This window comes from Coregonus lavaretus (assembly GCF_964263955.1).
Source record: "Coregonus lavaretus genome assembly, chromosome: 22".
NCBI classification, from domain to species: domain Eukaryota; kingdom Metazoa; phylum Chordata; class Actinopteri; order Salmoniformes; family Salmonidae; genus Coregonus; species Coregonus lavaretus.
In genome coordinates, this window is record NC_140009.1 from 8,951,966 (window position 1) to 8,968,226 (window position 16,261).

At 47.4% G+C, this 16,261-nt stretch overlaps 1 pseudogene across 1 annotated transcript; it reads left to right on the forward strand.

Moving 5' to 3' along the window:
• Positions 1–257: 257 nt before the first annotated feature.
• On the forward strand, positions 258–15,854 carry LOC311149489 (PHD finger protein 20-like; annotated as a pseudogene). The gene is made up of 20 exons (XR_014615667.1): positions 258–330; positions 569–764; positions 1,158–1,242; positions 2,041–2,117; positions 2,210–2,932; positions 3,472–3,555; positions 6,205–6,324; positions 6,538–6,597; positions 6,683–6,931; positions 7,098–7,235; positions 8,606–8,609; positions 9,255–9,349; positions 9,692–9,844; positions 10,140–10,311; positions 10,468–10,568; positions 10,664–10,859; positions 10,997–11,149; positions 11,876–12,326; positions 12,674–12,872; positions 14,113–15,854. The product of XR_014615667.1 is annotated as a PHD finger protein 20-like (transcript).
• Positions 15,855–16,261: the final 407 nt, after the last annotated feature.

Here is a 16,261-nt window from a genome sequence, read left to right on the forward strand (position 1 = left end):
GTTTGCTGTAGGACTCGGAAAGGGAGAACGCGCACAGTTGAAGTTATGTATTCTCAATTAGCCTTGTTAACGCTACACCCTGCTTTCATTTCTCCTTGAAATGATACAATGTGATGTGTGCTGGTGAGACAACAAGCTCCCCTGTAGTGACTCGCAGGTCTGTTTTAGTGGCCTGTTCATGTGGAGATTTGACTTAAAGCTGATCTTGTTTTTGATGTTCTACAGGTAGGTCTTGAATGTGTCCATGATGACCAAGACTCCTCCCAACAGAAGAGGGATCTATTTTAAGGTGGGAGCACAGCTGGAGGCTCGCGACAGCCTGAAGAACTGGTCAGTGTCAACTCTTTTAATCTGATAACTGTCTAACAGACCTGGTCCCGCTTTCCCAAAAGCATCTTAAGGTTAAGATCGTCTTAGAACCATAGTATCATGTGGTTATAACGATTAACTTATTAGCCTTGAGATGCTTTTGGGAAACCAGGCCTAGGTTTCTAATGTTCAGTTCCTGCCCATATCTACCACTAGAATATCTTGTCATGTGATCGCTCTCTCTCTCTCCACTGCTCAGGTAACAGGCCAACATGGAGAAGATTGAATATGAGGACCAGAAGGTTCTGATCCACTACTGTCAGTGGAGCCACCGCTATGACGAGTGGTTTGGCTGGACCAGCCCCTACCTGAGACCCCTGGAGCGGACCCAGCTGAGGAGAGAGGGTCTGCAGGACAACCGGCCCAGGCCCGACAACCGGCCCGGGCCCGCACCGGTGAGGGACGGAGACTAGAACTCACACTCAGTCGACTTTCTGCCCGACTACTTTGCAGACACCTGCTAGATCTCAAAACGCATGAATAAGTGTTTAACCTTCAGCTAACCACATCATATGTTATAGCAATCTGATGACCGACTGAACAGTCGATGACGCAACCATTGGTTGATGCAGTGCAACGCCTGTGCATCTAATCGGGCAGGAACTCAACCATAATGTTACCCTAGACGAGATCCAGCCATAAACGCAGAAGGCCTATGATTAAACTGATTAGACGACAACAACCACGTACAGAACGTATCATTACACCTCCTCAAAGTCCTGTTGAACTCAATGACAGTGAATCTCAGATTGGTGTTTATCAGTGATTAACTTTCCTCTACCTTGCAGGTGTTTCGGGTGAATGAGAAAGTCTTCGCCTGTTGGGTAGACTGTCGCTACTATCCTGCTAAGGTCCTGGAAGTCAAAAGAGATGGTGGGTACTACACTTCCACTGGACAGAATGAATTGTGTTCAATCATAAGTGCATGCCATTCTAGTTACATCAGGGGGTTTTCTGGATCAAAAAGAGGCTTAGGTGGTGGGCGTGGCTAGGGGCGTGGCAGGGGTGTGGTCTGCGCGGCTGAATTAGAGACAATTTTAGAGGCCCCCATCTTGGTGGGTTTTTTAATAGCATTTTAAAGTCAATTTCCTGCAATTCTCAGAATTTCTCCATGGAGCTGAGATACATTTTTGTAGGTTTAAAGTTAATTTCCTGCAATTCCACACATTTTGCCATTGAGCTGAGAGTAAATTTTGCAGTTGTAAAGTTAATTTCCAGGGATTCTACATATTCTGCCATGTAGCTGAGAGAACATTTTGCAGTTTTAAAGATAATTTCCTGCAATTCTATGCATTTTGCCATAGCTAATCCTGTGTTATTTTGCTCAAACTTAATAACAAAATCAATACTGTTCAATTAATTGTTTTTGGAATTTTCAATTCCTCTCACTGTTTAGCTTTTCTTTTGGTGATTGTAAATTCTCAATGATTATATTATTAAAAAATATATAGCGCCATTATCTTTTCTACATACTTTATATTTGGGTTTAGTCATTTAAGTTCACACTGAAAGCGTTTTTCCATCCTGAAAATTAAAAACAAATGTAATTTAATAAAAATATATTTTCTTTACAGTTTGGACTGTTCGGCCCACCCAAGGGTTTCTATGGCAGAAAAATCCCTGTACATTGGATAAATATTCTGACCTTGTCTGTTTTTTTTCTCTCTTTAGCTTCCTATACTGTGAAGTTTTTCGATGGAGTAGTCAAGACCGTTAAGCCAACCAAAGTAAAGCCATATAAGCTAGAGGTGAGAGCTCCATATGTCTGTTGGTTCACAGTAGTGTGAGAAGATGATTGATCGGGTTACCTTAATGTTTTATGTGTGTCTTGTGTGATTAGAATGTGAAGGCCAGGGAGAGAGACATAACTCAAACTGAGCAGAGCAATGGGAAAGATGAAGCCAAGGTGAACGGGAAAGCCGAGAGTGACAAATCCAAAAAAGGCTCTTCAGACCTGGCCGGATAGAGAGGGAAGGAGAGGAAGAAGAGAGTAGGAAAGATGAAGAGGAGAAAACGCTGAATGGCAACGTTGAGACCAGTGGACAGAATGGGAACCTGAACGGCGAGGAGGGGGAGACGGGGGCAGGAGAACGAGGCCAGGAAGGTGTTGGGGAACAGACTGAAGAGCCAAAAGCCAAGGAAGATGGGCAGGTTGTCCAAACTGAAAGGGAAGATGGGCAGGTTGTCCAAACTAAAAGGGAAGATGGGCAGGTTGTCCAAACTGAAAGGGAAGATGGGCAGGTTGTCCAAACTAAAAGGGAAGATGGGCAGGTTGTCCAAACTAAAAGGGATGATGGGCAGGTTGTCCAAACTAAAAGGGAAGATGGGCAGGTTGTCCAAACTGAAAGGGAAGATGGGCAGGTTGTCCAAACTAAAAGGGAAGATGGGCAGGTTGTCCAAACTAAAAGGGAAGATGGGCAGGTTGTCCAAACTAAAAGGGATGATGTGAATGTAGGTGGGGAGCGTGTGATGAGCAGGAACCAAAAGCAGGAGGAGAAAAAAGAGGATGTATCTGGACAGAGTTCCCAGGTGCCCAGGAGGAACCGCTACCGACCTTCTGAAGGTATGTAGGTTAGTGTAACGCCTCGATCACACCGATGGCGTCATTGCATTTTGGTACACCTGAAGTACATTCATTTCCAATGGAACACTGCGTTTGCCTTGCAGCATTGCGTTGCAGAGGCAGTTGCAGTGCGTTCTGTGTGGCGCATACGTTGGATTTATCGAACGTATGCGTCAAACTGTATGCCTAGACTGCTTGTCAGAAATGGTAGCAGAAGGTAAATGTTGAACTTTTGATGCTGCGTACCATTTTGCGCAATGACGCTGTCAATGTGATCGAGGCGTAAGGCTTTGACAATGGAACAATAGAAAACAGCTGCAACTGCAGAATCATCAGATTGAAATGGAACGTGTCCCATGGCAGTGCTCATGTTCTAACAGGGGGGGAAAAAGATGGAAGCTTGGCTTCTGGCTTGGCTTGGTGAATTGAATCGTGGCTTAGAGCATGTTAGGACAGGTTCTGTAGCTTGATAGTTAAGTGGAAGAAGTCGAAGGGAAAAATGTCTGTCACACTGAACCTTCGCTTCTTTTTGTTTACAGAAAGTCAACGTGAACTGAGGAAAAGGAGGGCGTCTCTTGGACAGATGCCACCGCCAAAGAGGAAAAGGCCAGACACACGCAAAGGTCTGTAGATATATTTGTTTGATTAGTCACATGCACAGGGTCGCAGATGTATTTGCAGGATACAGTGACATTCTTACGCTCCGAGCTCCGACAGTGCAGGTCAAAGAGAAGTGAATGGAACAATATATATACACTGCTCAAAAAAATAAAGGGAACACTTAAACAACACATCATAGATCTGAATGAATGAAATAATCTTATGAAATACTTTTTTCTTTACATAGTTGAATGTGCTGACAACAAAATTACACAAAAATTATCAATGGTAATCAAATTTATCAAGCCATGGAGGTCTGGATTTGGAGTCACCTTCAAAATTAAAGTGGAAAACCACACTACAGGCTGATCCAACTTTGATGTAATGTCCTTAAAACAAGTCAAAATGAGGCTCAGTAGTGTGTGTGGCCTCCACGTGCCTGTATGACCTCCCTACAACGCCTGGGCATGCTCCTGATGAGGTGGCGGATGGTCTCTTGAGGGATCTCCTCCCAGAGCTGGACTAAAGCATCCGCCAACTCCTGGACAGTCTGTGGTGCAACGTGGCGTTGGTGGATGGAGCGATGTCCCAGATGTGCTCAATAGAATTCAGGTCTGGGGAACGGGCAGGCCAGTCCATAGCATCAATGCCTTCCTCTTGCAGGAACTGCTGACACACTCCAGCCACATGAGGTCTAGCATTGTCTTGCATTAGGAGGAACCCAGGGCCAACCGCACCAGCATATGGTCTCACAAGGGATCTGAGGATCTCATCTCGGTACCTAATGACAGTCAGGCAACCTCTGGCGAGCACATGGAGGGCTGTGCGGCCCCCCAAAGAAATGCCACCCCACACCATGACTGACCCACAGCCAAACCGGTCATGCTGGAGGATGTTGCAGGCAGCAGAACGTTCTCCACGGCGTCTCCAGACTCTGTCACATGTGCTCAGTGTGAACCTGCTTTCATCTGTGAAGAGCACAGAGCGCGAGTGGTGAATTTGCCAATCTTGGTGTTCTCTGGCAAATGCCAAACGTCCTGCACGGTGTTGGGCTGTAAGCACAACCCCCACCTGTGGACGTCGGGCCCTCATACCACCCTCATGGAGTCTGTTTCTGACCGTTTGAGCAGACACATGCACATTTGTGGCCTGCTGGAGGTCATTTTGCAGGGCTCTGGCAGTGCTCCTCCTGCTCCTCCTTGCACAAAGGCGGAGGTAGCAGTCCTGCTGCTGGGTTGTTGCCCTCCTACGGCCTCCTCCACGTCTCCTGATGTACTGGCCTGTCTCCTGGTAGCGCCTCCATGCTCTGGACACTACGCTGACAGACACAGCAAACCTTCTTGCCACAGCTCGCATTGATGTGCCATCCTGGATGAGCTGCACTACCTGAGCCACTTGTGTGGGTTGTAGACCTACCACTAGAGTGAAAGCACCGCCAGCATTCAAAAGTGACCAAAACACTGAGAAGTGGTCTGTGGTCACCACCTGCAGAACCACTCCTTTATTGGGGGTGTCTTGCTAATTGCCTATAATTTCCACCTGTTGTCTATTCCATTTGCACAACAGCATGTGAAATTTATTGTCAATCAGTGTTGCTTCCTAAGTGGACAGTTTGATTTCACAGAAGTGTGATTGACTTGGAGTTACATTGTGCTGTTTAAGTGTTCCCTTTATTTTTTTGAGCAGTGTATATACATATTTACAACTGTAACAATGATACATGTCCAATGGGGGGGTATAATGTCTGGGGTGGGGGGGCTTGCTGACTGTTAATGACATTGAAAGCTCTGTTTTTTCTTTGTTTATAACTCCTCCTCCTCTGCCTTCCCTCCTCCTCCTCCTCTGCCTTCCCCTCCTCCTCCTACTCCTCTCTGCTTTCCCTCCTCTGCTGCCTTCCCTCCTCCTCTGCCTTCCCTCCTCCTCCTCCTCTATGCCTTCCCTCCTCCTCCTCCTCTCTGCCTTCCCTCCTCCTCCTCCTCCTCTCTGCCTTCCATTCTCCTCCTCCTCTCTGCCTTCCCTTCTTCTCCTCCTCCTCTGCTTTCCCTTCTCCTTCTCTGCCTTCCCTTCTCCTCCTCCTCCTCCTCCTCTCTGCCTTCCCTTCTCCTCCTCCTCTGCCTTCCCTTTCTCCTTCTCCTCCTCTGCCTTCCCTCCTCCTCCTCCTCTATGCCTTCCCCCCTCCTCCTCCTCTCTGCCTTCCCTTCTCCTTCTCCTCCTCCTCTGCCTTCCCTTCTCCTCCTCCTCCTCCTCCTCCTCCTCCTCTGCCTTCCCTTCTCCTTCTCCTCTGCCTTCCCTTCTCTTCCTCCTCCTCCTCCTCCTCCTCTGCCTTCCCTTCTCCTCCTCCTCCTCCTCCTCTGCCTTCCCTTCTCCTCCTCCTCTGCCTTCCCTCCTCCTCCTCCTCCTCCTCCTCTGCCTTCCCTCCTCCTCCTCCTCTGCCTTCCCTCCTCCTCCTCCTCCTCCTCCTCTGCCTTCCCTCCTCCTCCTCCTCTGCCTTCCCTTCTCCTCCTCCTCCCCCTCCTCCTCTGCCTTCCCTCCTCCTCCTCCTCTGCCTTCCCTTCTCCTCCTCCTCCTCCTCTGCCTTCCCTTCTCCTCCTCCTCCTCCTCTGCCTTCCCTTCTCCTCCTCCTCCTCCTCTGCCTTCCCTTCTCCCCCTCCTCTCTGCCTTTCCTTCTCCAGACAGAAGCAACCGATCCCAGTCTCAGAAGCAGGTTGATTCAGATTCCGTCACAGCGTCCCAAGCATTAACCCCAGACCAGACAAGCACAGAGGCCAGCATCGAAGCCCAATCAGAGATGGGTAAATGAGATGGAGATGCTCATAAATCAAAGACAATAAGAGTTTTCTTAAATCTCCAGGTTTTCAGGAGACTTCATGAGCTGTCCTATCATCTGGATCTATTTGAATACTGAGTCCTGATGTTACATTGAGATGTGAGATAACACTTCTTCTGGAATCTGTCACCTCTGTGCCAAAAAAGCTACAGTTGATCTTTTGTATATCTCTATACAGAAGCAATACTGAAACGCCAAGTCCACCTGCCTACCACCCACAAGTACAGCAGAGAGCCATGTGAGCGCGCGCACACACACACACACACACACACACACACACAGTTCAATTTAATGACATGTTGTTCCTTGTATCTCTATCTTAGTGTATCGAGTCATCAAAAATCAGCCGCCCCCAATCCTCTCCATTGAACTGGACCACAACCCCTTCAAGTGCAAGGCTCCTGGCTGTCTGAAGTCCTTCCGGAAGGCCTCTCTCCTGCACTACCATGTCAAGTACTACCATGCAGACAGCGAGCACGCCTCTGTCCGCAGCATGCAGACCCGGGCATCAGAGAAGCAGGCTGGCTCCCAGGAGACGCCCAGGAGGAGACGCACCATGTCAGGCTCTATACGTGAGTAGTAGCACTCTGCCCCATGGATCAACAAACCTGAGCTACACCAAACCTCACTGTTACATTATTAACTGGACAGCCTGTGCTGAATATCCATGCATGGACAATAAATCAATCAAATTTGAACTAAATCTCCTCTTCTGTGCACTGCTCCACTGTACTATAGACTCACCCCTGGATGACAGACAGGCTGCCAAAGGAGTTAACCGTCATCGTCGGAGATCACTGAGTGAGAGAAGGAAGGAGAACCAGCATACCAACAGCGGATCCCATGATGAAAGAGAATGGGGCGCCAGTGAAACAGGTGAGGGACATTTTACACACATTTCACCATCGTTCTTGACTGAGAATATCAACTTGGGTCTTGAAGTCCTTTTTACACTGAGTATACAAAACATTAAGAACACCTGCTCTTTCCATGACATAGACTGACCAGGTGAAGCTATGATCCTTTATTGATGTCACTTGATAAATACACTTCAATCAGTGTAGATGAAGGGGAAGAGACAGGTTAAATAAGTATTTTTAAGCCTTGAAACAATTGAGACATGGATTGTGTATGTGTGGCATTGAGGGTGAATGGACAAGACAAAATATTGAAGTGCCTTTGAACGGGGTATGGTACTAGGTGCAAGGCGTACCGGTTTATGTCAAGAACTAACTTTTTAGAAACGATACGAAACCAGGCCAAGTATCACGATACTGAGTAGTATCGCGATACCACAGTGTGAAAAAATCAGTGGCATAGCATCCTGTTCGCCCCGTCCCCCAGACGCTTGTACAAGTTTTCTAAACGTTCTCCAGAAACCTGTCACTGAAATTCACACTTCTACTCAAAACAACACATTGAATTTAACTTCACACTGTTCAGTGTATAATATAATACTGTATAGAATGGCTGTTTTGCTCATATTTGCAAAGGCCTACCTGTGCTTTGACAGGAGGAATGGGAGTAAGGAATATAAATGCATAATGACCTGCATGTCCTTGTGTCAGTAAGGGGAAAACACTGCATGAAACCATCTTTACTCTTCAGTTAACACAGACACACTCCCCGCTTCCTCACACACTCTCTCTCTCTCTCTCCCTCACTCTCATAAACACACACACCACTCTCTCTCTCCCACAAACACACACACACACACACACACACACACACACACACACACACACTGCTCCCAACTTTGAAAACGTTAGGCACCAAACAGAATGTAAGGAGCAGCAGAAAGAGAGAGATGTTTGATCTAGTTTAGTCTTCCATTAGGCCTACATGAATCCTACTTTTGAAGCACATCTCAAGAGTAGCAGACCCTTTTCCTTTCTTCCTGGGCCAATCAGATGTGCCTAAACCTACTGTCCAGTTACCAGGTGGTTAGCTAGCTAGGTAACATGACTGAACTATGTTGTTTGTTATCAAACCAATAATTAGCGACCCGGGATTAGTTTAAAATGGCCCGTGACATGGTTTGTGAAATTATATAAAATGTGTATCCCAATAGAAAGAAGAAAAGTAATCTCTGGTAATATGGCTCATAGTTTTTTTAAACCGTTTTTAAGCTAGAGACGAGCCGTTTTCTTTGCTGTAAAGCAAACCATGCCTGTCGCGAAGCGGTGCTCAATGTTCCCTCTCTGACACTGAGGCTGCATGACCGTGAACCTGCAATGTCTACTCAGACTGGTCCGTGCTCTTGGTTATAACAGGCGATGAAATGATACAGTCTATCAACATTGCTGGCTTTACGCGCTGCTCCAATGTAACAAATGTACAAATCTAACAACAGAAGACTCATCAGGGTCTGGGTCTGCATCCCCGCTCTCCATCTTGGCTAAATTCTATATAAAACTAACTGACGGAGGAATAGACGCACGAAGAGCGGACAGAGAGAAGCAGGTGAGTGAGGGCTGATTACAGCTGCCACACGTGATATGCACGTGAAAGTGAAGTGGATATTATTGGACCTGTGCATACAAGAGACTAGTGGCTGTTGCTTAAATTCAACTTCATTTAAAAACAAAACTGACTTTATAAACATTTTATAACAGGCGACAGCAGGTTCTTTAGATTGGTAGGGCTGAAAAAGTCTGTATCAAGAATAGTCCACCACCCAAAGGACATCCAGTCGACTTAACACAACTGTGGGAAGCATTGGGGTCAACATGGGCCAGCATCCCTGTGGAACGCTTTTGACATCTTGTACAGCCCATGCGCCGACGAATTGAGGCTGTTCTGAAGGCAAAAGGAGGGGGGTGCAACCCAATATGAAGGTGTTCCTAATGTTTTGTACACTCAGTGTATGTTGCTGCTTTGCTTTACTTAATCCAGGGGAAAAGATGAACGAGAAGACAGAAAGAGAAGACAGAAAGAGAAGACAGAAAGAAACTACCTCCTCGATAAACAGAAGAAGAGGTCCAAGTCAGGTAAGATGTTGTTTATTGACAGAATGAGTGTCTGTAGCTCTGCATCTCTGTCTGCCTTTATCAGTTGACAACACATCTTCAATGGAACCTGACAGTTTATTTGCCAAAGTCTATTCGTATGCATTTAGAAGGCAGCCCAAATTCGAACAAGGAAAAACTATTTTGAATGTAATGCTCAGTTAATGTTCCAGATTCTTCGTTATTCCACATTTGCTTTTTTTTGTCATTTAGCAGATGCTCTTATCCAGAGTGACTTACAGTAGTGAGTGCATACATTTTCATAGCTTTGAATGTTCTGATACCATTCTCAAACCTGCATGTGCTCCCCCCCCCCCCCCCCAGAGAATACAAATACTGAGGAGAACATGGGCATCTCCTTATTCAACACTCCTCAGTCCAATCCTAATTTGGCATCCAAATTCCCCATCTCGCACAAACACAAGTTATCTTACGACTCAAGCCCAGAACACATCACAGACCAGGTGCAAGAGGATGGTGGGTACCAAGACCTTACATCGTCTTCCTCTTCTCAATGCTCCTCCTTTTTTGGCTTTTGCTTAATTCAGGTTAGCTGTCAGTCATTCTCCTTCCTCTCCAGTCAGGCTTGTAATGGTATCTTCCATGTTTTAGGGCATTGGTGTGGTCTGTAATAATCAGCAAATGTAAACATCTTGTAATATGTCAATCTGCAAATACTTGGCATGTGTTTTTGGTCGAGTTTTTGCCTGCTCAAAAACAGAATTGTGTCGATTTCAACTAAACATTGTGTTCCCCTCGCCTCTCTGAATAGATGAGAGTGATTGGTCCACAGTCAGCACTGAGTGGAGTGATGAGGACATGGAGGCGGAGCTGCATGTTACCACTCCCGTGTCGGAACAGAATGTATCCATGGTGACCGAGGGCTCTGACGTAGTGCGGTGCATCTGTGAGGTGGAAGAGCAGAATGAATTCATATGATTCAGGTGAGGCTCACCAAGAATGATGTTAGGCACTGTAGAACCTTTTAACACACTGTTCTGTTGCTTTTTCATTTTTCAAGTTTGTAAGCCATTGAATACAGAATGACTTAATTTTTTACAATGATATGTGACGTGACCATGTCCTGTGCTCTCTCCTAGTGCGATGAGTGTCTGTATACGGCAGCATAGCACCTGCATGGGCCTCTTTGAGCACAACGTGCCTGCCATCTATAGCTGCTACATCTGCAGAAATCCACCAGGTGAGGATAGTGTGAACACTAACATATATATGAGATCTCCCATGGGTTTCTGTTCTTTACCAGGGTATAAACCTGTATACTATCTGTTCTCTCAGCCCAGAGACCGAGCCAGCGCTACTGGTACGACAGGGATTGGCTGAGCAGTGGTCACATGTATGGCCTGTCTTGCCTGGATGAGAACTACTCCCACCAGAACAGGAAGAAGATAACAGCCACTCACCAGCTCCTGGGCGACGTGCATCACGTCTTTGATGTGCTCAACGGCCTGCAGCTTAAGATGAGCATCCTCCGGTGAGTACTACCAAAGTTACTGCAAATACTTCCTAAAAACGTAATGTTCCACAATTTGGGGTGTGACTGGTTCTTGGATGGTCTATCTTCAGTGAATGTGAATTCGCCCTCACCCCTCTCTCTGTCATTCTCTACAGGAAGCAGACACACTCTGATCTGAAGCTGTGGCGCCAGCCCTGGAAGCAGGAGGAGGAGCTGGGTAGGAGCTGTGGCGCCAGCCCTGGAAGCAGGAGGAGGAGCTGGGTAGGAGCTGTGGCGCCAGCCCTGGAAGCAGGAGGAGGAGCTGGGTAGGAGCTGTGGCGCCAGCCCTGGAAGCAGGAGGAGGAGCTGGGTAGGAGCTGTGGCGCCAGCCCTGGAAGCAGGAGGAGGAGCTGGGTAGGAGCTGTGGCGCCAGCCCTGGAAGCAGGAGGAGGAGCTGGGTAGGAGCTGTGGCGCCAGCCCTGGAAGCAGGAGGAGGAGCTGGGTAGGAGCTGTGGCGCCAGCCCTGGAAGCAGGAGGAGGAGCTGGGTAGGAGCTGTGGCGCCAGCCCTGGAAGCAGGAGGAGGAGCTGGGTAGGAGCTGTGGCGCCAGCCCTGGAAGCAGGAGGAGGAGCTGGGTAGGGGCTGTGGCGCCAGCCCTGGAAGCAGGAGGAGGAGCTGGGTAGGAGCTGTGGCGCCAGCCCTGGAAGCAGGAGGAGGAGCTGGGTAGGAGCTGTGGCGCCAGCCCTGGAAGCAGGAGGAGGAGCTGGGTAGGAGCTGTGGCGCCAGCCCTGGAAGCAGGAGGAGGAGCTGGGTAGGAGCTGTGGCGCCAGCCCTGGAAGCAGGAGGAGGAGCTGGGTAGGAGCTGTGGCGCCAGCCCTGGAAGCAGGAGGAGGAGCTGGGTAGGAGCTGTGGCGCCAGCCCTGGAAGCAGGAGGAGGAGCTGGGTAGGAGCTGTGGCGCCAGCCCTGGAAGCAGGAGGAGGAGCTGGGTAGGAGCTGTGGCGCCAGCCCTGGAAGCAGGATGAGGAGCTGGGTAGGAGCTGTAGTATGTAGACCAGCAGGGCCCCTTCACCTGCAGCCAACGGCAGAGAGGAGGTGGGTGATGCGCTGAGTGCGACCTCAGTCTCCACCCCCTCTGAGCAGCCCAACAGGGTTCAGAAGACCTTCCAGGACTCGAAAGCTTCCTACATCAGCAGTGAGCACTGCTACCAGAAGCCGTGGGCGTACTACCCAGCGGCGGAGCAGAGGCTGGTGGTGGAGACACGGGGAGGCTCTGAGCTGGAGGACAGCCTGAGGAGCACAGAGGACCTGCTGGAGCTGGAGCAGAGGCTGGTGGTGGAGACACAGGGAGGCTCTGAGCTGGAGGACAGCCTGAGGAGCACAGAGGACCTGCTGGAGCTCGAGCAGCGCTACGGTGGCCAATTGCACCCAGACAGAGCCAAGCTCTACCCCAGCTCCCTGCTGCAGGACCGGGCCAAGATTCACCCCACTGCCTTACAACCAGACAAGGTCCGTACTCCTTCTGGAAGATGATTGTGTGTCAGTAGTGATATACCATTCATCATATCCACTATATGCATTAGAATTGGTGTAAATTGTGGTGAATAGACACTAGCTGAAAACTGAAATAGCTGGATTTATGACAAATAATTTTCGATGTGACTTAGATGCCATGTTGTGTTCTGTTTCCAGGGTGTGGACCTGTATAAGAAGCCATGTTGTTCTGTTTCCAGGGTGTGGACCTGTATAAGAAGCCATGTTGTTCTGTTTCCAGGGTGTGGACCTGTATAAGAAGCCATGTTGTTCTGTTTCCAGGGTGTGGACCTGTATAAGAAGCCATGTTGTTCTGTTTCCAGGGTGTGGACCTGTATAAGATGCAGTATGTGGGGAGGGAGGTAGAGACTGAAGAGGCGGAGCCCAGCACAGACATAAAGCCAGACCCAGACAAAGACAGTGTGCTGCCGCAGCAGTGGCAGATCAACCTGTTGGATCACATTGAGGCCATGCAGAACCAAGTCACGCACAGGATGGACCTCATCGAGAAGGAGCTGGATGGTGAGACCTATACTCTCTTATCCAGAGCGACTTACAGGAGTAATTAGGGTTAAGTTCCTTGCTCAAAGGCACATCAACAGATTTTTCACTTAGTTAGCTCTTGGATTCGAACCAGCAACCTTTCGGTTACTGGCCCAACGCTCTGAAACGCTAGGCTACCTGCCTCCCATACCACTGTCATCAGACCCAACACTCTTAACAGCTAGGCTACCTGCCTCCCATACCACTGTCATCAGACCCAACACTCTTAACCGCTAGGCTACCTGCCTCCCATACCACTGTCATCAGACCCAACACTCTTAACCGCTAGGCTACCTGCCTCCCATACCACTGTCATCAGACCCAACACTCTTAACAGCTAGGCTACCTGCCTCCCATACCACTGTCATCAGACCCAACACTCTTAACCGCTAGGCTACCTGCCTCCCATACCACTGTCATCAGACCCAACACTCTTAACCGCTAGGCTACCTGCCTCCCATACCACTGTCATCAGACCCAACACTCTTAACAGCTAGGCTACCTGCCTCCCATACCACTGTCATCAGACCCAACACTCTTAACCCCTAGGCTACCTGCCTCCCATACCACTGTCATCAGACCCAACACTCTTAACAGCTAGGCTACCTGCCTCCCATACCACTGTCATCAGACCCAACACTCTTAACAGCTAGGCTACCTGCCTCCCATACCACTGTCATCAGACCCAACACTCTTAACAGCTAGGCTACCTGCCTCCCATACCACTGTCATCAGACCCAACACTCTTAACAGCTAGGCTACCTGCCTCCCATACCACTGTCTGTTCCATACCACTGTCATCAGACCCTATGTGGCACAGAGATGATTCATTATAGAGATACATTTAAATGATCCAGTCGAAGGATTTTTACATGGATGTAAGTTTTATGGAACTCTTATTTATTCTTGCCATGTCTTCCTTGCTCTTTCTGTCTCTCCTCCTGCTCCTGATCCTCCTGCTTCTCCTTCTCCTTCTCCAGTTCCTCCTGCCCCTCCTGCTCCTTCTCCTGCTCCTCCTTTTCCTCCTGCTCCTCCTCCTGCTCCTGCTCCTGCTTCCCCTGCTCCTGCTCCTGCTTCCCCTGCGCCTCCTTCTGCTCCTCCTCCTCCTTCTCCTCCTCCTCCTGCTGCTCCTCCTCCTGCTCCTGCTTCCCCTGCGCCTCCTTCTCCTGCTACTCCTCCTCCTCCTTCACCTGCTCCACCTCCTCCTATCCCTCTGCAGTGTTTGAGAGTAGGCTGGACTACACAGGGGAACTGGAACCTCCTGACCCGTTGACCCGGTTGCCTCAGCTCAAACACTGCATCAGACAGATGGTCACAGACCTGGACACTGTGCAGCAGATGTCCCTCTGCTTCTCCAACACATGAGTGCGCCACTGAGTTCAGCACTTCACCACAGAGACCTGGCTGGAGCAGGGCGTAGCAAGCAAGGCTACAGTACAAATTATGTGTGGGCAGGGTAGGGGAGTAACACATGTAATCCGATTACAAAAAAAATGTCATTAATCAGTTATTATACCAGCAAAACTATTGTAATCAGGTTACAGATACTTTTCAAAAACTACTTTACTTTTAAATTCAGAAAATATGTTTACGGGAAAAATACATTATCACACCTTTAAGTTTTCTTAATGACATTCAATTCAGCATTTAAAAAAGGCCCACGTTTAAGTTTGTTCCAACTGAGCAAGTCTGACCACATCACCACTATGATGACACACCAAATGATGACCACCAATCAGACACCACTATGATGACACACCAAATGATGACCACCAATCAGAGCACTATGATGACACACCAAATGCGTTTGATGGATCCTTTTTGTCTTCTGTCTGTTAAGGGGAAAGCATTCCAAAAGTAACTGAAAGTAATCAGATTGTTAATGAGTTTGGTTAACTGTAACGGATTACATTTTTGAAAGTAACCTACAGTCCCCAACCCTTTGTGTGGGTTACAGGGACAGAGACGTTAACAGGGGATTCCTGACTGAGACTGCTACTGCTGATGATTCAAGAATCAACAATCTGAAATGTCTGGCATCCTGCATTCCTGCCACAATGATGCAGGATGGATAGGACTACTTTTCTGAAATGCAAGAAAAATAAGAACAGAACACAACCATGTTCAGCACTTAGGTTTTTGATTGTAAGTTAACCCCTCCTAATAATGTAGTTCTTGCAATTAAATGTAAAACATGGTTAATACTTTTGTTTTTGCTAACAAAAAGAATCTATATCCAACTGTGCTTTTTGATTGGATGGCTTTGCTGAAAGGTTAAAACAAGGTTGAAATGTAAGCCAATAGGCTTTTTTTTCTACTGTTCTATTAACATTTGTTTAACATGATCAATGTTTGTTCAATGTAAGCACATAGGATTAGATGCATTTGTTTGCAAGTTTCAAATGCAGATTTTTTTTATTAGTGTTTCAATGAAATGCATTTAAAAGAATTGCTTAATAATGATGTGTTTTAAGATCATAAAAAATAAGGGTCACTTTATTTGGATAGCAGATGGAGCCAGCCCAGCATATGACCCCACAGTGTGGAGTCAGAAGGCACTGGAGTCCCATATGGCAGTGCCACCCAGATTTTTATATTGGAATTAAAGCGCAGACCTCTGCGTTTCCTTATACCATTTCAGGAATATTACTTTGGTTTCTTTCTATTGTGCATTTTCTTTATCTTTGCGTCTGACTTTCTTTTAACCCATTTCAGAATTATTTGTTTTCCCTTACTGTTTGTTTCAATGGTTAATAATATTTTTTTATTTCAGCTGTATGTTGGCATGCAGCGTCAGACTTATCAATGTATGTGTTTTTTTATTTATTCGATTTTGTCATATGAGAGGACTGAGATTTAGCTTTACCCAGGATCCAACACTGGAATTGTGCTATTTTTGTTTAAGAAATAATTATTTCAGATTTACATGCAAGAAAATAAACATTTTATTTATCTAAATTACCTATTGTCTGTACTTTGTGTTACTCTTGGAACATTATAATTCAGACTAGACGAGCAAGCATATGATATGCAAATTCACGATCTTACATTGCCCAGAATCAGTCTAGGGAAAGTAGCAAGGTTCAATACCGGTGTTCATTTTTAGATACATTTTATTATAGACTGATTCAGATACAAAGAAACACAGCTGAAAGAAGTCACAGTATACCTCCTATCACTCACTCTGGTCAACCTCACGAGTCGAGAATGGAAGTTGATTCGAGCTGGCCCCCATTTACGCATTGAAGGGTCCGCCTTTAACGTGTCATATCAGCGTGGTGCTGGTTTCAGTTGGCATCGAGCGGTTCGGAGCGTTACGAGACATTCAGCCTGACTGCAATTTCCACTGTTATATCAAAAATCAACGG